The sequence below is a fragment of the Hydractinia symbiolongicarpus genome, chromosome 9 (genome assembly GCF_029227915.1).
Source record: "Hydractinia symbiolongicarpus strain clone_291-10 chromosome 9, HSymV2.1, whole genome shotgun sequence".
Taxonomy (NCBI): domain Eukaryota; kingdom Metazoa; phylum Cnidaria; class Hydrozoa; order Anthoathecata; family Hydractiniidae; genus Hydractinia; species Hydractinia symbiolongicarpus.
In genome coordinates this window covers 8,211,062-8,230,599 of record NC_079883.1, presented here as the reverse complement: position 1 = coordinate 8,230,599, position 19,538 = coordinate 8,211,062, and the positions used below count along the sequence as shown (strand labels likewise).

Below are 19,538 nucleotides of genomic sequence, written 5' to 3'. Positions count from 1 at the left end.
TTCCTTAATTGTTATAACAAGAAATATATCACAGCACCATTGAAATGAAAAGGCAACAAATGAAAATGAAAAGCCTACGACACCGGGAGTTCCCAGGCGGTCCCCCATCCAAGTACTATCCCGGCCCGACGATGCTTAACTTCCGTGATCAGACGAGAACGGGTGTGTTCATCGTGGTATGGCCGTAGACATTAGTAGGGGCAAATACGTGCAATTTATTTTGACGTTGTGATCAAATTTTTTTATTTAATTTCTTTGAGTTACTTAGGACAAGGCGTATGCATGGATTATCTATTAGACTTTAAGGTTATAGTTTTGTGAAAAAAACAATGTTTTTTTAAAGATGTGTGGCTATAAAAATAGCCGTTGTTTTCTGAGTGTAGCGGTTTACTTCTTCTGTCCTTTGTCGTTCTTCTTTGGGAGTAAGACAGCTTGAATGTTTGGCAAAACACCACCAGCTGCAATGGTTACACCGCTCAAAAGTTTGTTTAATTCTTCATCATTACGAACAGCCAATTGTAAATGTCTTGGAATAATCCTAGCTTTTTTGTTGTCTCTTGCTGCGTTACCAGCCAACTCCAATATCTCAGCAGATAAATATTCCAAGACGGCTGCTAAGTAAACTGGTGCTCCAGATCCAATTCGGTTAGCATAGTGCCCTCTACGAAGGAATCTATGCACTCTACCGACTGGAAATTGAAGTCCAGCTCTTGAGGATCTTGTCTTGGCTTTAGCCTTAGCTTTTCCACCTTTTCCACGTCCAGACATAACTGCGATTTGATTTGTAAGTTAATACAAAAACGTACGAATATTTAACGTAAGTGTTAACGAAATAAACTTTACTCGTTTTTTCATCATAAAAATAGGATCGAAATCATGTTTTTTTAACCAATCATAATTAAGTATTAAACAAAAGATTTTTTTTTTAACCAATTAAATTGCGTATCGGCGTTTTCGGATCGAATTCGATCCGATTTTTTTACTTATAAACAAAAAGTTTTGACTTGCAGTTTAATGCTTATTTACAAGTTAAGTAGCAAAAATTTTTAACCATGTCTGACGCAGCAGCTAAAGGAGGAAAACAGGCACCTAAAGTAGCCAAGAAAGGTGAAAAAAGAGCCGGCAAAAAAGGAGGAAAGATTGGTGGAACTGGTGAAAAGAAACGCAAGAGAAAGAGAAAGGAAAGTTATGCTATTTACATCTACAATGTTTTGAAACAAGTTCACCCAGATGTCGGAGTTTCAAGCAAAGCTATGAGCATCATGAACTCATTTGTCAACGACATCTTTGAGCGCATTGCTTCCGAAGCTTCGCGTTTGGCTCTTCAAAACAAAAAGTCGACCATCTCTTCTCGTGAAATTCAAACCGCAGTACGTCTTCTCTTGCCTGGAGAACTTGCAAAACACGCAGTCAGTGAAGGAACAAAAGCCGTCACAAAATACACAAGCAGCAAGTAAACCAACGTCTACCAAACACAAACGGTCTTTTTTAAGACCACACATCTTTAAAAAAACATTTACTTGGCGTCACTACAAGTTAACCGAAGTTAATAAAACTTCTAAATAATGTGCTTAAGAACACTAGCCTACATTTAAAATACTTCCCCATGTGTGTGTGTGGATTAGCTTCACTTTTCATACGTATTATTAGCTGTACTTGCAGAAAAGACAAGTACATTGATCCATGTTATTGCTTACATTTAACTTAACCCAGCTTTTCACGGAAACACTCCCAGGCAAATTAACCCTACAAAGTATTTCTAAATTTTTTTTGTGTCATATATGACATAGTATCGTATAGCAATAAATGTAACTGTGACAAGACTTTACACATTGTGTAATTTGGAAGCGTGCACAAAGTAATGTTTTAAAAGATTTGTGGCTATAAAAATAGCCGTTTTTGTTGAGCAATGACAACGCTTAACCTCCGAATCCGTAAAGAGTTCTTCCTTGACGTTTTAAGGCATAAACAACATCCATAGCGGTAACGGTCTTGCGTTTAGCGTGCTCTGTGTAGGTTACAGCATCACGAATAACATTCTCTAAGAAAACCTTCAGTACACCTCTGGTTTCCTCATAGATAAGGCCAGAGATACGTTTGACACCACCTCGTCGAGCAAGACGTCGAATAGCAGGTTTTGTGATTCCCTGAATGTTATCACGAAGAATTTTTCGGTGACGTTTAGCACCTCCTTTTCCCAATCCTTTACCTCCTTTTCCGCGTCCAGACATATTGATATAGTTGCGTACAGAACGAGTACAAAAACAACGTTTGAGTTAACAGAATTCAGACAGCTTTAAAAAGAGGCCATAAAATTACCTACTGCTCGTGGAAACACCCTAATTAACCAATAGAGTTGCGTCATTACAAAATGTTCCGAACATTTTGTACATTTTTTTAAGTAAAACTGTAGTTTTTTTAAAAATTCGTGGTCTTAATGTTTCAGTAAGGCAATAAATTTGGCATCGTTGGAATTCGCCAAACCTTCTGCTACTTACTAAAAAAAAAAAAAGTCAAAAGCTTTTGTGTATCAGAAGATACAGCCGTTTTCCCGTAGCCAAAAAACACAGATTTTATAAAAATGTTAAAGTAATGAGCGTAATGTCATTATGCAGCCAATCAGAAATTACTTTCTTAGCACCAATCAAATGGTTTGTTTTGAACCTTAGCTGTCAATCAATATGAGAAATAAAACTTTGGCGCGATAGTGCATTTTAGACCGTCTTGTGTATCCGTACTACATCGACTTCTTAAAATATGGCTCGTACAAAGCAAACTGCACGTAAATCTACTGGAGGAAAGGCTCCACGAAAACAACTCGCCACTAAAGCTGCGAGGAAAAGCGCACCAGCTACTGGAGGAGTGAAAAAACCACATCGTTACAGACCTGGTACAGTTGCTCTCAGAGAAATCAGAAGATACCAGAAGTCAACCGAGCTCTTGATCCGCAAGTTGCCTTTCCAGCGTCTTGTGCGAGAAATTGCTCAGGACTTCAAAACAGATCTGCGATTCCAGAGCACAGCCGTTATGGCTCTGCAAGAGGCTTCTGAAGCGTACCTTGTTGGCTTGTTCGAGGATACTAACTTGTGTGCCATTCACGCAAAACGAGTTACAATCATGCCTAAAGACATCCAGTTGGCAAGAAGAATTCGTGGGGAACGTGCCTAAGCATCTTACCAAACAAAAAACGGCTATTTTTATAGCCACACATCCATAAAAAATATTACGGCTAGCTTTTTATATCAAACTTTGTTCTGCTTTCTGTTTAAATTTTATGCTACATAAAAATTTTATGCTACATAAAGTTTGACAATGTTAAAAATATGAAGGGCAAGAAAAGTAAAAGCAAGAAAATAAGAAATTTAAAAACGAAAATACTTAAACTTAGGGAATCTAATCTTAAAATTACTCTTTTTTAACTGTTTAAGTGACTTAAAAAAGTTTAACTTTGTACCAAGATAATGTTTTTTTGTAAATGTGTGGCTATAAAAATAGCCGTTTGTTAATGTAATAGCCAGATACACACAAATTATTTTTTTGCGGTCTTCTTTGCTGCCTTTTTGGGAGTCTTTTTGACCTTCTTTGCTGCAGGTTTTTTAGCAACAGGCTTCTTTGTGGGTTTCTTAGCTGCTGGTTTCTTAGCCGAGGCTTTCTTTGTGGCAGGCTTCTTTGCTGCTTTCTTTGGCGTGCTCTTCTTTGCTGGCTTCTTTTTTGGTGTACTTTTCTTTGCAGTAGGCTTCTTTGCCGTTGGCTTTTTTGCTGCGGCCTTTTTCTTAGGTTTTTCTTTTTTTACCTGACCTAGCTTGAATGATCCAGAAGCACCAGTGCCTTTAGTTTGAATCAAATCGCCTGATGTTACTCCTCGTTTAAGAGCCATTTTCAGATGATGATCTGAGTTTTCAGCAACTTTGTAATTTGCATGAATATATTTTGTAATAGCTTGGCGAGATGAACCACCGCGTTCCTTTAGGGTAGCGATAGCAGCCTTGATCATGTCCACATATTTAGGGTGATCAGCTGTCTTCTTTGCAGCAGGTTTCTTCTTGGGTGCGATTTTCTTTGGAGAAGCTGCTTCACTCATTTTTAATGTTTTCTTACAACAATCCAACGATAAACGATGCTTGTTATCACAGTAGAAGTATACTAAACATTACCGTGTAAATGAGATATAATTTAAGACGGTGCGAAGTATGCGGACGTAAAAGTACCACTCCCGGGAATTGATTTGGCGCGAAAACAGAAATGTGTGTTTCTGTACATCGTATAATGTCCGTTTTGGGTGCCGCGACTATGCGAAAGCATGTTAATTTTTATTTGTAGCACGACGCAATAGTCTGAAAGAGAAGCTGCTGGAGTTTGAGGTCTTCAGCATTACATCTACTCTGTTAATTTGGGCTTCTTCCGCGCCCGTGTTAGGATTTTCATAAAGCGTTCTTTGGTTTGCGTTGCGTATGTCGGCCTACATCATCGACACGGCCTGTTTCCGGCTATTAGGAGCAATTCATATATTGGGCACTGCGTTTCGACTTTTTTATTAGACCACAGTAAAAAAATTCACTCACAGAAGTCCCTTTCTTTCATGGCTACAAACACGAAGAATTCTGTCGTAAGTAAAACGAATGCGCAAGCCAAAATAACGATGGGGCGAAGTCATAAGCATGGCCCTGTGGCCCAATGGATAAGGCATCTGACTACGAATCAGGGGATTCCAGGTTCGACTCCTGGCAGGGTCGCACTGTCGCATTTCGGCTGCATGGTCTACTGTGTAACGCGCGCGCACGTTCTGGCGTAATGCGTTGATAAACGGAATGTACGCAGTCATATTGGAAAGTAATATCACGCACTTAGTATCGTCGCCTTTGTTAGCATTCATGTAAGTTACCATCCACTCGCTACAGTCGCTCTCCATCCTACGGCTAAATCAACAGCCGTGATTTTTACTATGTCGCCGTCCATCCGTACGCGGTGACAGTTGTAAGCTTTACAGTAACGTGACATGCTCCACAAGCAGTTACGGTGTGTGGACGATGCCTATCATGGCAACGCTTGTTCTTTATCGCTTCTCGGCCTAATGGCTAAGATCAAGTGTAGTATCTGTTCTTATCAGTTTAATATCTGGTAGGCCATTCTCTGAATGGTCAGTATATTAATCTGATTTTTGGCCTTGGGTCATGGAGGTGGATTCATTCACGCCGTGACCACGGGTTGCCTTGGTGTTGCACTATTACCGATGGCGGCCCACATAAGCAATAAAAGAATAATAGCAGTCCTCTTTCCGACGGCACTCTGCATAGTCTACGGCGGGAACAAAACGCGTACACTGGGGGAGAATACAGCCTATGCCCCGCGACACGGCAGTTTATAACACACTCAAGCCACAAGCATTAACAAACTTTGAAGGGTACCCTCATGCTACGGTGCAGTTCCAACTCATACTTACCTGACGGGGAAGTAAAGACTGATCAATGAGGGTTTTCTTCCAGAGTGAGGCTCTTGCATTGCACTACGCTTGGGCTGACCTCTGCGATTACTGCAAACGTCAGTAACTCGACCGTACAATTTCTGGTAGTGGGGGCCTGCGTCCGCGCTCGCCCCCTCCTTAAGTCAAAATGAATGAGCTTAGAAAAGTTGCGCGGCCAAATGTCGGTGGTGACTTAAACGCTAAGGTAAAACCTCGCTTGGCTGTTACGAAACGTGATTGCGATATAAGTCCTCGGAAGGCGGCGGAATTTTATTTTATTTGCCATTCCGTCAGGGTTATTGGATGATCGGCAATAGATCGAGTTTGTATGCATTTGAAAGCTCTTTTTTCTCGTACTATCACCTGAAAATGTCGTAGGAAAATGTCATAGGAAACACTTTCAACAACCGCCACGTTCCTTAATTGTTATAACAAGAAATATATCACAGCACCATTGAAATGAAAAGGCAACAAATGAAAATGAAAAGCCTACGACACCGGGAGTTCCCAGGCGGTCCCCCATCCAAGTACTATCCCGGCCCGACGATGCTTAACTTCCGTGATCAGACGAGAACGGGTGTGTTCATCGTGGTATGGCCGTAGACATTAGTAGGGGCAAATACGTGCAATTTATTTTGACGTTGTGATCAAATTTTTTTATTTAATTTCTTTGAGTTACTTAGGACAAGGCGTATGCATGGATTATCTATTAGACTTTAAGGTTATAGTTTTGTGAAAAAAACAATGTTTTTTTAAAGATGTGTGGCTATAAAAATAGCCGTTGTTTTCTGAGTGTAGCGGTTTACTTCTTCTGTCCTTTGTCGTTCTTCTTTGGGAGTAAGACAGCTTGAATGTTTGGCAAAACACCACCAGCTGCAATGGTTACACCGCTCAAAAGTTTGTTTAATTCTTCATCATTACGAACAGCCAATTGTAAATGTCTTGGAATAATCCTAGCTTTTTTGTTGTCTCTTGCTGCGTTACCAGCCAACTCCAATATCTCAGCAGATAAATATTCCAAGACGGCTGCTAAGTAAACTGGTGCTCCAGATCCAATTCGGTTAGCATAGTGCCCTCTACGAAGGAATCTATGCACTCTACCGACTGGAAATTGAAGTCCAGCTCTTGAGGATCTTGCCTTGGCTTTAGCCTTAGCTTTTCCACCTTTTCCACGTCCAGACATAACTGCGATTTGATTTGTAAGTTAATACAAAAACGTACGAATATTTAACGTAAGTGTTAACGAAATAAACTTTACTCGTTTTTTCATCATAAAAATAGGATCGAAATCATGTTTTTTTAACCAATCATAATTAAGTATTAAACAAAAGATTTTTTTTTTAACCAATTAAATTGCGTATCGGCGTTTTCGGATCGAATTCGATCCGATTTTTTTACTTATAAACAAAAAGTTTTGACTTGCAGTTTAATGCTTATTTACAAGTTAAGTAGCAAAAATTTTTAACCATGTCTGACGCAGCAGCTAAAGGAGGAAAACAGGCACCTAAAGTAGCCAAGAAAGGTGAAAAAAGAGCCGGCAAAAAAGGAGGAAAGATTGGTGGAACTGGTGAAAAGAAACGCAAGAGAAAGAGAAAGGAAAGTTATGCTATTTACATCTACAATGTTTTGAAACAAGTTCACCCAGATGTCGGAGTTTCAAGCAAAGCTATGAGCATCATGAACTCATTTGTCAACGACATCTTTGAGCGCATTGCTTCCGAAGCTTCGCGTTTGGCTCTTCAAAACAAAAAGTCGACCATCTCTTCTCGTGAAATTCAAACCGCAGTACGTCTTCTCTTGCCTGGAGAACTTGCAAAACACGCAGTCAGTGAAGGAACAAAAGCCGTCACAAAATACACAAGCAGCAAGTAAACCAACGTCTACCAAACACAAACGGTCTTTTTTAAGACCACACATCTTTAAAAAAACATTTACTTGGCGTCACTACAAGTTAACCGAAGTTAATAAAACTTCTAAATAATGTGCTTAAGAACACTAGCCTACATTTAAAATACTTCCCCATGTGTGTGTGTGGATTAGCTTCACTTTTCATACGTATTATTAGCTGTACTTGCAGAAAAGACAAGTACATTGATCCATGTTATTGCTTACATTTAACTTAACCCAGCTTTTCACGGAAACACTCCCAGGCAAATTAACCCTACAAAGTATTTCTAAATTTTTTTTGTGTCATATATGACATAGTATCGTATAGCAATAAATGTAACTGTGACAAGACTTTACACATTGTGTAATTTGGAAGCGTGCACAAAGTAATGTTTTAAAAGATTTGTGGCTATAAAAATAGCCGTTTTTGTTGAGCAATGACAACGCTTAACCTCCGAATCCGTAAAGAGTTCTTCCTTGACGTTTTAAGGCATAAACAACATCCATAGCGGTAACGGTCTTGCGTTTAGCGTGCTCTGTGTAGGTTACAGCATCACGAATAACATTCTCTAAGAAAACCTTCAGTACACCTCTGGTTTCCTCATAGATAAGGCCAGAGATACGTTTGACACCACCTCGTCGAGCAAGACGTCGAATAGCAGGTTTTGTGATTCCCTGAATGTTATCACGAAGAATTTTTCGGTGACGTTTAGCACCTCCTTTTCCCAATCCTTTACCTCCTTTTCCGCGTCCAGACATATTGATATAGTTGCGTACAGAACGAGTACAAAAACAACGTTTGAGTTAACAGAATTCAGACAGCTTTAAAAAGAGGCCATAAAATTACCTACTGCTCGTGGAAACACCCTAATTAACCAATAGAGTTGCGTCATTACAAAATGTTCCGAACATTTTGTACATTTTTTTAAGTAAAACTGTAGTTTTTTTAAAAATTCGTGGTCTTAATGTTTCAGTAAGGCAATAAATTTGGCATCGTTGGAATTCGCCAAACCTTCTGCTACTTACTAAAAAAAAAAAAAGTCAAAAGCTTTTGTGTATCAGAAGATACAGCCGTTTTCCCGTAGCCAAAAAACACAGATTTTATAAAAATGTTAAAGTAATGAGCGTAATGTCATTATGCAGCCAATCAGAAATTACTTTCTTAGCACCAATCAAATGGTTTGTTTTGAACCTTAGCTGTCAATCAATATGAGAAATAAAACTTTGGCGCGATAGTGCATTTTAGACCGTCTTGTGTATCCGTACTACATCGACTTCTTAAAATATGGCTCGTACAAAGCAAACTGCACGTAAATCTACTGGAGGAAAGGCTCCACGAAAACAACTCGCCACTAAAGCTGGGAGGAAAAGCGCACCAGCTACTGGAGGAGTGAAAAAACCACATCGTTACAGACCTGGTACAGTTGCTCTCAGAGAAATCAGAAGATACCAGAAGTCAACCGAGCTCTTGATCCGCAAGTTGCCTTTCCAGCGTCTTGTGCGAGAAATTGCTCAGGACTTCAAAACAGATCTGCGATTCCAGAGCACAGCCGTTATGGCTCTGCAAGAGGCTTCTGAAGCGTACCTTGTTGGCTTGTTCGAGGATACTAACTTGTGTGCCATTCACGCAAAACGAGTTACAATCATGCCTAAAGACATCCAGTTGGCAAGAAGAATTCGTGGGGAACGTGCCTAAGCATCTTACCAAACAAAAAACGGCTATTTTTATAGCCACACATCCATAAAAAATATTACGGCTAGCTTTTTATATCAAACTTTGTTCTGCTTTCTGTTTAAATTTTATGCTACATAAAAATTTTATGCTACATAAAGTTTGACAATGTTAAAAATATGAAGGGCAAGAAAAGTAAAAGCAAGAAAATAAGAAATTTAAAAACGAAAATACTTAAACTTAGGGAATCTAATCTTAAAATTACTCTTTTTTAACTGTTTAAGTGACTTAAACAAGTTTAACTTTGTACCAAGATAATGTTTTTTTGTAAATGTGTGGCTATAAAAATAGCCGTTTGTTAATGTAATAGCCAGATACACACAAATTATTTTTTTGCGGTCTTCTTTGCTGCCTTTTTGGGAGTCTTTTTGACCTTCTTTGCTGCAGGTTTTTTAGCAACAGGCTTCTTTGTGGGTTTCTTAGCTGCTGGTTTCTTAGCCGAGGCTTTCTTTGTGGCAGGCTTCTTTGCTGCTTTCTTTGGCGTGCTCTTCTTTGCTGGCTTCTTTTTTGGTGTACTTTTCTTTGCAGTAGGCTTCTTTGCCGTTGGCTTTTTTGCTGCGGCCTTTTTCTTAGGTTTTTCTTTTTTTACCTGACCTAGCTTGAATGATCCAGAAGCACCAGTGCCTTTAGTTTGAATCAAATCGCCTGATGTTACTCCTCGTTTAAGAGCCATTTTCAGATGATGATCTGAGTTTTCAGCAACTTTGTAATTTGCATGAATATATTTTGTAATAGCTTGGCGAGATGAACCACCGCGTTCCTTTAGGGTAGCGATAGCAGCCTTGATCATGTCCACATATTTAGGGTGATCAGCTGTCTTCTTTGCAGCAGGTTTCTTCTTGGGTGCGATTTTCTTTGGAGAAGCTGCTTCACTCATTTTTAATGTTTTCTTACAACAATCCAACGATAAACGATGCTTGTTATCACAGTAGAAGTATACTAAACATTACCGTGTAAATGAGATATAATTTAAGACGGTGCGAAGTATGCGGACGTAAAAGTACCACTCCCGGGAATTGATTTGGCGCGAAAACAGAAATGTGTGTTTCTGTACATCGTATAATGTCCGTTTTGGGTGCCGCGACTATGCGAAAGCATGTTAATTTTTATTTGTAGCACGACGCAATAGTCTGAAAGAGAAGCTGCTGGAGTTTGAGGTCTTCAGCATTACATCTACTCTGTTAATTTGGGCTTCTTCCGCGCCCGTGTTAGGATTTTCATAAAGCGTTCTTTGGTTTGCGTTGCGTATGTCGGCCTACATCATCGACACGGCCTGTTTCCGGCTATTAGGAGCAATTCATATATTGGGCACTGCGTTTCGACTTTTTTATTAGACCACAGTAAAAAAATTCACTCACAGAAGTCCCTTTCTTTCATGGCTACAAACACGAAGAATTCTGTCGTAAGTAAAACGAATGCGCAAGCCAAAATAACGATGGGGCGAAGTCATAAGCATGGCCCTGTGGCCCAATGGATAAGGCATCTGACTACGAATCAGGGGATTCCAGGTTCGACTCCTGGCAGGGTCGCACTGTCGCATTTCGGCTGCATGGTCTACTGTGTAACGCGCGCGCACGTTCTGGCGTAATGCGTTGATAAACGGAATGTACGCAGTCATATTGGAAAGTAATATCACGCACTTAGTATCGTCGCCTTTGTTAGCATTCATGTAAGTTACCATCCACTCGCTACAGTCGCTCTCCATCCTACGGCTAAATCAACAGCCGTGATTTTTACTATGTCGCCGTCCATCCGTACGCGGTGACAGTTGTAAGCTTTACAGTAACGTGACATGCTCCACAAGCAGTTACGGTGTGTGGACGATGCCTATCATGGCAACGCTTGTTCTTTATCGCTTCTCGGCCTAATGGCTAAGATCAAGTGTAGTATCTGTTCTTATCAGTTTAATATCTGGTAGGCCATTCTCTGAATGGTCAGTATATTAATCTGATTTTTGGCCTTGGGTCATGGAGGTGGATTCATTCACGCCGTGACCACGGGTTGCCTTGGTGTTGCACTATTACCGATGGCGGCCCACATAAGCAATAAAAGAATAATAGCAGTCCTCTTTCCGACGGCACTCTGCATAGTCTACGGCGGGAACAAAACGCGTACACTGGGGGAGAATACAGCCTATGCCCCGCGACACGGCAGTTTATAACACACTCAAGCCACAAGCATTAACAAACTTTGAAGGGTACCCTCATGCTACGGTGCAGTTCCAACTCATACTTACCTGACGGGGAAGTAAAGACTGATCAATGAGGGTTTTCTTCCAGAGTGAGGCTCTTGCATTGCACTACGCTTGGGCTGACCTCTGCGATTACTGCAAACGTCAGTAACTCGACCGTACAATTTCTGGTAGTGGGGGCCTGCGTCCGCGCTCGCCCCCTCCTTAAGTCAAAATGAATGAGCTTAGAAAAGTTGCGCGGCCAAATGTCGGTGGTGACTTAAACGCTAAGGTAAAACCTCGCTTGGCTGTTACGAAACGTGATTGCGATATAAGTCCTCGGAAGGCGGCGGAATTTTATTTTATTTGCCATTCCGTCAGGGTTATTGGATGATCGGCAATAGATCGAGTTTGTATGCATTTGAAAGCTCTTTTTTCTCGTACTATCACCTGAAAATGTCGTAGGAAAATGTCATAGGAAACACTTTCAACAACCGCCACGTTCCTTAATTGTTATAACAAGAAATATATCACAGCACCATTGAAATGAAAAGGCAACAAATGAAAATGAAAAGCCTACGACACCGGGAGTTCCCAGGCGGTCCCCCATCCAAGTACTATCCCGGCCCGACGATGCTTAACTTCCGTGATCAGACGAGAACGGGTGTGTTCATCGTGGTATGGCCGTAGACATTAGTAGGGGCAAATACGTGCAATTTATTTTGACGTTGTGATCAAATTTTTTTATTTAATTTCTTTGAGTTACTTAGGACAAGGCGTATGCATGGATTATCTATTAGACTTTAAGGTTATAGTTTTGTGAAAAAAACAATGTTTTTTTAAAGATGTGTGGCTATAAAAATAGCCGTTGTTTTCTGAGTGTAGCGGTTTACTTCTTCTGTCCTTTGTCGTTCTTCTTTGGGAGTAAGACAGCTTGAATGTTTGGCAAAACACCACCAGCTGCAATGGTTACACCGCTCAAAAGTTTGTTTAATTCTTCATCATTACGAACAGCCAATTGTAAATGTCTTGGAATAATCCTAGCTTTTTTGTTGTCTCTTGCTGCGTTACCAGCCAACTCCAATATCTCAGCAGATAAATATTCCAAGACGGCTGCTAAGTAAACTGGTGCTCCAGATCCAATTCGGTTAGCATAGTGCCCTCTACGAAGGAATCTATGCACTCTACCGACTGGAAATTGAAGTCCAGCTCTTGAGGATCTTGTCTTGGCTTTAGCCTTAGCTTTTCCACCTTTTCCACGTCCAGACATAACTGCGATTTGATTTGTAAGTTAATACAAAAACGTACGAATATTTAACGTAAGTGTTAACGAAATAAACTTTACTCGTTTTTTCATCATAAAAATAGGATCGAAATCATGTTTTTTTAACCAATCATAATTAAGTATTAAACAAAAGATTTTTTTTTTAACCAATTAAATTGCGTATCGGCGTTTTCGGATCGAATTCGATCCGATTTTTTTACTTATAAACAAAAAGTTTTGACTTGCAGTTTAATGCTTATTTACAAGTTAAGTAGCAAAAATTTTTAACCATGTCTGACGCAGCAGCTAAAGGAGGAAAACAGGCACCTAAAGTAGCCAAGAAAGGTGAAAAAAGAGCCGGCAAAAAAGGAGGAAAGATTGGTGGAACTGGTGAAAAGAAACGCAAGAGAAAGAGAAAGGAAAGTTATGCTATTTACATCTACAATGTTTTGAAACAAGTTCACCCAGATGTCGGAGTTTCAAGCAAAGCTATGAGCATCATGAACTCATTTGTCAACGACATCTTTGAGCGCATTGCTTCCGAAGCTTCGCGTTTGGCTCTTCAAAACAAAAAGTCGACCATCTCTTCTCGTGAAATTCAAACCGCAGTACGTCTTCTCTTGCCTGGAGAACTTGCAAAACACGCAGTCAGTGAAGGAACAAAAGCCGTCACAAAATACACAAGCAGCAAGTAAACCAACGTCTACCAAACACAAACGGTCTTTTTTAAGACCACACATCTTTAAAAAAACATTTACTTGGCGTCACTACAAGTTAACCGAAGTTAATAAAACTTCTAAATAATGTGCTTAAGAACACTAGCCTACATTTAAAATACTTCCCCATGTGTGTGTGTGGATTAGCTTCACTTTTCATACGTATTATTAGCTGTACTTGCAGAAAAGACAAGTACATTGATCCATGTTATTGCTTACATTTAACTTAACCCAGCTTTTCACGGAAACACTCCCAGGCAAATTAACCCTACAAAGTATTTCTAAATTTTTTTTGTGTCATATATGACATAGTATCGTATAGCAATAAATGTAACTGTGACAAGACTTTACACATTGTGTAATTTGGAAGCGTGCACAAAGTAATGTTTTAAAAGATTTGTGGCTATAAAAATAGCCGTTTTTGTTGAGCAATGACAACGCTTAACCTCCGAATCCGTAAAGAGTTCTTCCTTGACGTTTTAAGGCATAAACAACATCCATAGCGGTAACGGTCTTGCGTTTAGCGTGCTCTGTGTAGGTTACAGCATCACGAATAACATTCTCTAAGAAAACCTTCAGTACACCTCTGGTTTCCTCATAGATAAGGCCAGAGATACGTTTGACACCACCTCGTCGAGCAAGACGTCGAATAGCAGGTTTTGTGATTCCCTGAATGTTATCACGAAGAATTTTTCGGTGACGTTTAGCACCTCCTTTTCCCAATCCTTTACCTCCTTTTCCGCGTCCAGACATATTGATATAGTTGCGTACAGAACGAGTACAAAAACAACGTTTGAGTTAACAGAATTCAGACAGCTTTAAAAAGAGGCCATAAAATTACCTACTGCTCGTGGAAACACCCTAATTAACCAATAGAGTTGCGTCATTACAAAATGTTCCGAACATTTTGTACATTTTTTTAAGTAAAACTGTAGTTTTTTTAAAAATTCGTGGTCTTAATGTTTCAGTAAGGCAATAAATTTGGCATCGTTGGAATTCGCCAAACCTTCTGCTACTTACTAAAAAAAAAAAAAGTCAAAAGCTTTTGTGTATCAGAAGATACAGCCGTTTTCCCGTAGCCAAAAAACACAGATTTTATAAAAATGTTAAAGTAATGAGCGTAATGTCATTATGCAGCCAATCAGAAATTACTTTCTTAGCACCAATCAAATGGTTTGTTTTGAACCTTAGCTGTCAATCAATATGAGAAATAAAACTTTGGCGCGATAGTGCATTTTAGACCGTCTTGTGTATCCGTACTACATCGACTTCTTAAAATATGGCTCGTACAAAGCAAACTGCACGTAAATCTACTGGAGGAAAGGCTCCACGAAAACAACTCGCCACTAAAGCTGCGAGGAAAAGCGCACCAGCTACTGGAGGAGTGAAAAAACCACATCGTTACAGACCTGGTACAGTTGCTCTCAGAGAAATCAGAAGATACCAGAAGTCAACCGAGCTCTTGATCCGCAAGTTGCCTTTCCAGCGTCTTGTGCGAGAAATTGCTCAGGACTTCAAAACAGATCTGCGATTCCAGAGCACAGCCGTTATGGCTCTGCAAGAGGCTTCTGAAGCGTACCTTGTTGGCTTGTTCGAGGATACTAACTTGTGTGCCATTCACGCAAAACGAGTTACAATCATGCCTAAAGACATCCAGTTGGCAAGAAGAATTCGTGGGGAACGTGCCTAAGCATCTTACCAAACAAAAAACGGCTATTTTTATAGCCACACATCCATAAAAAATATTACGGCTAGCTTTTTATATCAAACTTTGTTCTGCTTTCTGTTTAAATTTTATGCTACATAAAAATTTTATGCTACATAAAGTTTGACAATGTTAAAAATATGAAGGGCAAGAAAAGTAAAAGCAAGAAAATAAGAAATTTAAAAACGAAAATACTTAAACTTAGGGAATCTAATCTTAAAATTACTCTTTTTTAACTGTTTAAGTGACTTAAACAAGTTTAACTTTGTACCAAGATAATGTTTTTTTGTAAATGTGTGGCTATAAAAATAGCCGTTTGTTAATGTAATAGCCAGATACACACAAATTATTTTTTTGCGGTCTTCTTTGCTGCCTTTTTGGGAGTCTTTTTGACCTTCTTTGCTGCAGGTTTTTTAGCAACAGGCTTCTTTGTGGGTTTCTTAGCTGCTGGTTTCTTAGCCGAGGCTTTCTTTGTGGCAGGCTTCTTTGCTGCTTTCTTTGGCGTGCTCTTCTTTGCTGGCTTCTTTTTTGGTGTACTTTTCTTTGCAGTAGGCTTCTTTGCCGTTGGCTTTTTTGCTGCGGCCTTTTTCTTAGGTTTTTCTTTTTTTACCTGACCTAGCTTGAATGATCCAGAAGCACCAGTGCCTTTAGTTTGAATCAAATCGCCTGATGTTACTCCTCGTTTAAGAGCCATTTTCAGATGATGATCTGAGTTTTCAGCAACTTTGTAATTTGCATGAATATATTTTGTAATAGCTTGGCGAGATGAACCACCGCGTTCCTTTAGGGTAGCGATAGCAGCCTTGATCATGTCCACATATTTAGGGTGATCAGCTGTCTTCTTTGCAGCAGGTTTCTTCTTGGGTGCGATTTTCTTTGGAGAAGCTGCTTCACTCATTTTTAATGTTTTCTTACAACAATCCAACGATAAACGATGCTTGTTATCACAGTAGAAGTATACTAAACATTACCGTGTAAATGAGATATAATTTAAGACGGTGCGAAGTATGCGGACGTAAAAGTACCACTCCCGGGAATTGATTTGGCGCGAAAACAGAAATGTGTGTTTCTGTACATCGTATAATGTCCGTTTTGGGTGCCGCGACTATGCGAAAGCATGTTAATTTTTATTTGTAGCACGACGCAATAGTCTGAAAGAGAAGCTGCTGGAGTTTGAGGTCTTCAGCATTACATCTACTCTGTTAATTTGGGCTTCTTCCGCGCCCGTGTTAGGATTTTCATAAAGCGTTCTTTGGTTTGCGTTGCGTATGTCGGCCTACATCATCGACACGGCCTGTTTCCGGCTATTAGGAGCAATTCATATATTGGGCACTGCGTTTCGACTTTTTTATTAGACCACAGTAAAAAAATTCACTCACAGAAGTCCCTTTCTTTCATGGCTACAAACACGAAGAATTCTGTCGTAAGTAAAACGAATGCGCAAGCCAAAATAACGATGGGGCGAAGTCATAAGCATGGCCCTGTGGCCCAATGGATAAGGCATCTGACTACGAATCAGGGGATTCCAGGTTCGACTCCTGGCAGGGTCGCACTGTCGCATTTCGGCTGCATGGTCTACTGTGTAACGCGCGCGCACGTTCTGGCGTAATGCGTTGATAAACGGAATGTACGCAGTCATATTGGAAAGTAATATCACGCACTTAGTATCGTCGCCTTTGTTAGCATTCATGTAAGTTACCATCCACTCGCTACAGTCGCTCTCCATCCTACGGCTAAATCAACAGCCGTGATTTTTACTATGTCGCCGTCCATCCGTACGCGGTGACAGTTGTAAGCTTTACAGTAACGTGACATGCTCCACAAGCAGTTACGGTGTGTGGACGATGCCTATCATGGCAACGCTTGTTCTTTATCGCTTCTCGGCCTAATGGCTAAGATCAAGTGTAGTATCTGTTCTTATCAGTTTAATATCTGGTAGGCCATTCTCTGAATGGTCAGTATATTAATCTGATTTTTGGCCTTGGGTCATGGAGGTGGATTCATTCACGCCGTGACCACGGGTTGCCTTGGTGTTGCACTATTACCGATGGCGGCCCACATAAGCAATAAAAGAATAATAGCAGTCCTCTTTCCGACGGCACTCTGCATAGTCTACGGCGGGAACAAAACGCGTACACTGGGGGAGAATACAGCCTATGCCCCGCGACACGGCAGTTTATAACACACTCAAGCCACAAGCATTAACAAACTTTGAAGGGTACCCTCATGCTACGGTGCAGTTCCAACTCATACTTACCTGACGGGGAAGTAAAGACTGATCAATGAGGGTTTTCTTCCAGAGTGAGGCTCTTGCATTGCACTACGCTTGGGCTGACCTCTGCGATTACTGCAAACGTCAGTAACTCGACCGTACAATTTCTGGTAGTGGGGGCCTGCGTCCGCGCTCGCCCCCTCCTTAAGTCAAAATGAATGAGCTTAGAAAAGTTGCGCGGCCAAATGTCGGTGGTGACTTAAACGCTAAGGTAAAACCTCGCTTGGCTGTTACGAAACGTGATTGCGATATAAGTCCTCGGAAGGCGGCGGAATTTTATTTTATTTGCCATTCCGTCAGGGTTATTGGATGATCGGCAATAGATCGAGTTTGTATGCATTTGAAAGCTCTTTTTTCTCGTACTATCACCTGAAAATGTCGTAGGAAAATGTCATAGGAAACACTTTCAACAACCGCCACGTTCCTTAATTGTTATAACAAGAAATATATCACAGCACCATTGAAATGAAAAGGCAACAAATGAAAATGAAAAGCCTACGACACCGGGAGTTCCCAGGCGGTCCCCCATCCAAGTACTATCCCGGCCCGACGATGCTTAACTTCCGTGATCAGACGAGAACGGGTGTGTTCATCGTGGTATGGCCGTAGACATTAGTAGGGGCAAATACGTGCAATTTATTTTGACGTTGTGATCAAATTTTTTTATTTAATTTCTTTGAGTTACTTAGGACAAGGCGTATGCATGGATTATCTATTAGACTTTAAGGTTATAGTTTTGTGAAAAAAACAATGTTTTTTTAAAGATGTGTGGCTATAAAAATAGCCGTTGTTTTCTGAGTGTAGCGGTTTACTTCTTCTGTCCTTTGTCGTTCTTCTTTGGGAGTAAGACAGCTTGAATGTTTGGCAAAACACCACCAGCTGCAATGGTTACACCGCTCAAAAGTTTGTTTAATTCTTCATCATTACGAACAGCCAATTGTAAATGTCTTGGAATAATCCTAGCTTTTTTGTTGTCTCTTGCTGCGTTACCAGCCAACTCCAATATCTCAGCAGATAAATATTCCAAGACGGCTGCTAAGTAAACTGGTGCTCCAGATCCAATTCGGTTAGCATAGTGCCCTCTACGAAGGAATCTATGCACTCTACCGACTGGAAATTGAAGTCCAGCTCTTGAGGATCTTGTCTTGGCTTTAGCCTTAGCTTTTCCACCTTTTCCACGTCCAGACATAACTGCGATTTGATTTGTAAGTTAATACAAAAACGTACGAATATTTAACGTAAGTGTTAACGAAATAAACTTTACTCGTTTTTTCATCATAAAAATAGGATCGAAATCATGTTTTTTTAACCAATCATAATTAAGTATTAAACAAAAGATTTTTTTTTTAACCAATTAAATTGCGTATCGGCGTTTTCGGATCGAATTCGATCCGATTTTTTTACTTATAAACAAAAAGTTTTGACTTGCAGTTTAATGCTTATTTACAAGTTAAGTAGCAAAAATTTTTAACCATGTCTGACGCAGCAGCTAAAGGAGGAAAACAGGCACCTAAAGTAGCCAAGAAAGGTGAAAAAAGAGCCGGCAAAAAAGGAGGAAAGATTGGTGGAACTGGTGAAAAGAAACGCAAGAGAAAGAGAAAGGAAAGTTATGCTATTTACATCTACAATGTTTTGAAACAAGTTCACCCAGATGTCGGAGTTTCAAGCAAAGCTATGAGCATCATGAACTCATTTGTCAACGACATCTTTGAGCGCATTGCTTCCGAAGCTTCGCGTTTGGCTCTTCAAAACAAAAAGTCGACCATCTCTTCTCGTGAAATTCAAACCGCAGTACGTCTTCTCTTGCCTGGAGAACTTGCAAAACACGCAGTCAGTGAAGGAACAAAAGCCGTCACAAAATACACAAGCAGCAAGTAAACCAACGTCTACCAAACACAAACGGTCTTTTTTAAGACCACACATCTTTAAAAAAACATTTACTTGGCGTCACTACAAGTTAACCGAAGTTAATAAAACTTCTAAATAATGTGCTTAAGAACACTAGCCTACATTTAAAATACTTCCCCATGTGTGTGTGTGGATTAGCTTCACTTTTCATACGTATTATTAGCTGTACTTGCAGAAAAGACAAGTACATTGATCCATGTTATTGCTTACATTTAACTTAACCCAGCTTTTCACGGAAACACTCCCAGGCAAATTAACCCTACAAAGTATTTCTAAATTTTTTTTGTGTCATATATGACATAGTATCGTATAGCAATAAATGTAACTGTGACAAGACTTTACACATTGTGTAATTTGGAAGCGTGCACAAAGTAATGTTTTAAAAGATTTGTGGCTATAAAAATAGCCGTTTTTGTTGAGCAA

General features: G+C 40.0%; 13 non-coding genes across 13 annotated transcripts; 9 read left to right on the top strand and 4 right to left on the bottom strand.

The window, feature by feature from the left end:
* Positions 1-71: 71 nt before the first annotated feature.
* On the bottom strand, positions 72-190 carry LOC130660102 (5S ribosomal RNA). Its single transcript, XR_008987303.1, has one exon. It is a non-coding gene; the product is annotated as a 5S ribosomal RNA (ribosomal RNA).
* A 4,470-nt stretch (positions 191-4,660) lies between these two features.
* Positions 4,661-4,733, top strand: Trnar-acg (transfer RNA arginine (anticodon ACG)). Its single transcript has one exon. It is a non-coding gene; the product is annotated as a tRNA-Arg (tRNA).
* A 322-nt stretch (positions 4,734-5,055) lies between these two features.
* Positions 5,056-5,247, top strand: LOC130660718 (U2 spliceosomal RNA). Its single transcript, XR_008987916.1, has one exon. It is a non-coding gene; the product is annotated as a U2 spliceosomal RNA (small nuclear RNA).
* Positions 5,248-5,432: 185 nt separating this feature from the next.
* Positions 5,433-5,597, top strand: LOC130659662 (U1 spliceosomal RNA). Its single transcript, XR_008986867.1, has one exon. It is a non-coding gene; the product is annotated as a U1 spliceosomal RNA (small nuclear RNA).
* Positions 5,598-5,947: 350 nt separating this feature from the next.
* Positions 5,948-6,066, bottom strand: LOC130660090 (5S ribosomal RNA). Its single transcript, XR_008987291.1, has one exon. It is a non-coding gene; the product is annotated as a 5S ribosomal RNA (ribosomal RNA).
* A 4,470-nt stretch (positions 6,067-10,536) lies between these two features.
* Trnar-acg (transfer RNA arginine (anticodon ACG)) lies at positions 10,537-10,609 on the top strand. Its single transcript has one exon. It is a non-coding gene; the product is annotated as a tRNA-Arg (tRNA).
* A 322-nt stretch (positions 10,610-10,931) lies between these two features.
* LOC130660716 (U2 spliceosomal RNA) lies at positions 10,932-11,123 on the top strand. Its single transcript, XR_008987914.1, has one exon. It is a non-coding gene; the product is annotated as a U2 spliceosomal RNA (small nuclear RNA).
* A 185-nt stretch (positions 11,124-11,308) lies between these two features.
* Positions 11,309-11,473, top strand: LOC130659661 (U1 spliceosomal RNA). The gene has a single exon (XR_008986866.1). It is a non-coding gene; the product is annotated as a U1 spliceosomal RNA (small nuclear RNA).
* Positions 11,474-11,823: 350 nt separating this feature from the next.
* On the bottom strand, positions 11,824-11,942 carry LOC130660078 (5S ribosomal RNA). The gene has a single exon (XR_008987279.1). It is a non-coding gene; the product is annotated as a 5S ribosomal RNA (ribosomal RNA).
* A 4,470-nt stretch (positions 11,943-16,412) lies between these two features.
* Positions 16,413-16,485, top strand: Trnar-acg (transfer RNA arginine (anticodon ACG)). The gene has a single exon. It is a non-coding gene; the product is annotated as a tRNA-Arg (tRNA).
* A 322-nt stretch (positions 16,486-16,807) lies between these two features.
* On the top strand, positions 16,808-16,999 carry LOC130660715 (U2 spliceosomal RNA). The gene has a single exon (XR_008987913.1). It is a non-coding gene; the product is annotated as a U2 spliceosomal RNA (small nuclear RNA).
* A 185-nt stretch (positions 17,000-17,184) lies between these two features.
* On the top strand, positions 17,185-17,349 carry LOC130659660 (U1 spliceosomal RNA). Its single transcript, XR_008986864.1, has one exon. It is a non-coding gene; the product is annotated as a U1 spliceosomal RNA (small nuclear RNA).
* A 350-nt stretch (positions 17,350-17,699) lies between these two features.
* Positions 17,700-17,818, bottom strand: LOC130660063 (5S ribosomal RNA). Its single transcript, XR_008987266.1, has one exon. It is a non-coding gene; the product is annotated as a 5S ribosomal RNA (ribosomal RNA).
* Between the last annotated feature and the right edge of the window lie 1,720 nt (positions 17,819-19,538).